The sequence below is a fragment of the Mus pahari genome, chromosome 4 (genome assembly GCF_900095145.1).
Source record: "Mus pahari chromosome 4, PAHARI_EIJ_v1.1, whole genome shotgun sequence".
NCBI classification, from domain to species: domain Eukaryota; kingdom Metazoa; phylum Chordata; class Mammalia; order Rodentia; family Muridae; genus Mus; species Mus pahari.
In genome coordinates, this window is record NC_034593.1 from 22,965,757 (window position 1) to 22,968,942 (window position 3,186).

Below are 3,186 nucleotides of genomic sequence, written 5' to 3' on the forward strand. Positions count from 1 at the left end.
TATTCTACTTTCCATTGCGGTGATAAAAACACTCTGACCAAAACCAGCTCAGGGGAGGAATGAGTTTATTCAGCTTATACTCCTGGGCTATATAGCCCGTTAGTGAAGGAAGACAGAGTCTCCACCAGGAGCACGGAGGCCATTGCTTGCTGGCTCAATTCTGGCTCAAACAGTGGGAGAACATAGCTTGCAACTCTCCCTCTGGCTCATTCACTGCTTCAACTCAGTTCTTTTCTTCCACAGCCTGCCCAAGAGGAGCGCTGCCAACCATGGGGTGGTCCTACCCGAATCAGCTAACAATTAAGACATTCCCTCCACTAGACAGTTCCTCACTTAGGAGTCTCTTAGACGACTTTATACTACCTAAGTTAGTACTTGATGCTGACCAGGCCATGCCTCTTAACATCAAAAGTCAACTTTCCTAACAAAAAAGTAGATCTGATTCTTAAGTCAGAAAATGAGGGTTTTGTGTTTAATCAACTGTATTTAAGATGTGTTTAGGAAAAAGGCTTCGTCTTCCTTTCCTCTGGTGGCAGCCATCAGGTGAGCCAAGATGGGTACGCACAAACACATCCAGGAGTTATGGAGGAAGAAGCAATCCAGCGTTTTCTTGAGGGTCCATAGCTGGCAATACCACCAGCTCCCTGCGCTGCACAGGGCTCCATGTCCCACCCATCCCTATAAAGCCGGAAGGCTGGGATGCAAGGATTCGTATCAGCCATGGTGGTAGAAAATACCCAGTTCCTTAGGGTGCAACTTTCGGCAAGCCTGTCCACCACGGTGTTAACCAGCTAAAATTTGCCCGAAGCCTTCAGTCTGTTGCTGCGGAGAGAGCTGGGCGCCATTGTGGGGTTTTGAGGATCCTGAATTCCTACTGGGTTGGTGAAGATTCCACATACCCATTTTTTGAGGTTATTCTCATTGATCCATTCCATAAAGCTATCAGAAGAAATCCTGACACCCAGTGGATCACCAAACCAGTCCACAGGCACAGAGAGATGCGTGGGCTGACATCTGCTGGCCGAAAGATTCTCTCCGTGCAGCCTGGAGAATGCGCAATACTCTTCAGCTCCACCTTTACCGCTAATACACGTAATATTTGTAAAATTCATATCCAGTAAACAATTTAGGACAATCAAAAACATGTATTTGAATATATATCTATAAAGCAAAACAAATTAGCATGAAAGATAGCAAAATATGAGCTTACTACTGGCTTATGTCTTTTAGACAATTATTATTAAAAACAACAAAACAAAACAAACAAGCAAACAAACAAAAACCACTGCAAGTAAAAGATGTCACACACTGAAATTAACCCCACCCAAAGCCTGCGCGACTCAGTGGAATTCCTTCCAGACAGCACAGCAATTCAGAAGGGAAGTGGCGGAGCACCACAGTTTGTGCTGGTGTTTTGTTTTGTTTGGTTTTGGTTTTGGTTTTGGTTTTGGTTTTGGTTTTGGTTTTGGTTTTGGTTTTGGTTTTGGTTTTGGTTTTGGTTTTGGTTTTGTTGCTTTGTTTTGTTTTTAAATTCACATTTCTTCACACCCTTCTAACTTCCAACAATTTCATAACACTTTTTAGAATCAAAACTAGATGGTTGTCCGTTATGTTACAATACAGAAACATTTTCCAGAGCTGTGAAGTTCTTAAAGGCAAACATAACATTATCTGCAACTGTTAAAGGTATGCAAAAATAGTACGTTTTAGAAAAAGTAAAAAGGGGGATGTAAGGAATCGTTGAACACAGGAGAGCACACTGCATGCTTTTTAAAGGTTTTCTCTTATGTCATTTACTGATTTGTCGGAGGCAGGGACTTGGGTGGCACGGCATCCTTGGATGTGACAGGATAACATGGAGAAGCCCGTTGCTCTTGTCACTGTGTGGGTCCCGGGGTTTGAACTCAGGCTGTCAGCCTTGGGACAGATGCCACTGTCTCCAGGGCCTGACTAACAGGATAACATGGAGAAGCCCGTTGCTCTTGTCACTGTGTGGGTCCCGACTAACACTTCTCCAGTTTTACTATATATGATTGTTTTTAACAGGGTATCACCATGTAGCCCTGGTTGGCCTGGAGCTCACTATGTAAATCAGGCTGGCCTTGAACTCATAAGTGGCTGGCCTCTGCCTCTTTATCTCCAGTGCAGGGATTAATGGCATATGCCACCACACGGGCACTAAGTTAGACTTTTTATTTAGTTGTTAATTTATTTTTGAAAATAGATTCTTCTCTCATACTACAGTCCCCCTCCCTTCCCTCCTCCTATCTCCTCCCCACCTGTCCTCTCCTCCAGATCCACTCCTCTTCCATGTCCTCTTGAGAGAAAGAGCAGGGCTCTCCGCAGTGACATCCAATATGTTTGATATTTTTTATTATTAAAAGCAAGTTGGATGGGAAAAGGTAAAAATGTCAAAATATTCATTTTAGTATAACATAAGTCATAAACCCATTACATGAATATGTGTGTGTGTGTGTGTGTGTGTGTGTGTGTGTGTTAAACTGTCCTTTTGGACTACTTCATCGTGTTCTTTTTCCCAATACCCTTCTTTACCCCAATCCCTTCCAACATACCAATACCAGGTAAGAGAGAACGGTTAGAGGCGAGAGGAGGCATAGATCTCTTTAGACTACATGTTGGCTTCCTTGGGCAAGTCCAGTCTTCATTTTCAGGAGGGCCAATTTCTTCTTCTCATCTCTTTGCTTATGACCACATGACCACAACAAACTGCAGCAACCGGAATGAGCAGCAGCAGTGGGACCAGTAGTCTTCTCTCCTGGGGCTCTAACATTTTTATACCCCCGGAAGAATAAACTATCTTCAGCTGGCAAAATCATGCCCTTGCCAGAGCACAAGACAACTCATAGTCCACTACTGTGGACAATCTAAAGGAACCCCATAACCCACACCTGGAAATAAAACAAAACTCTCACTACAGGATTTTGTGTGTGTGTATGTGTGTGTGTGTGTGTAGTGAAAAAATACATATATATATTCTGATATGTTTATCAAATATATGTATACATATATCAGATATTAATATGTATATCAGGATATATTCTGATATGTATATCAGTATATTATATATAATATATTCACATATATATACATATATACATACACACACACTATATATACATATATATAATCAGAATACAAGTGGTTCCAATTTATGGTGGTCCACAG

At 42.1% G+C, this 3,186-nt stretch overlaps 1 pseudogene; it reads left to right on the forward strand.

The window, feature by feature from the left end:
* Nucleotides 1–553: 553 nt before the first annotated feature.
* On the forward strand, nt 554–1,121 carry LOC110320243 (annotated as a pseudogene).
* Nucleotides 1,122–3,186: the final 2,065 nt, after the last annotated feature.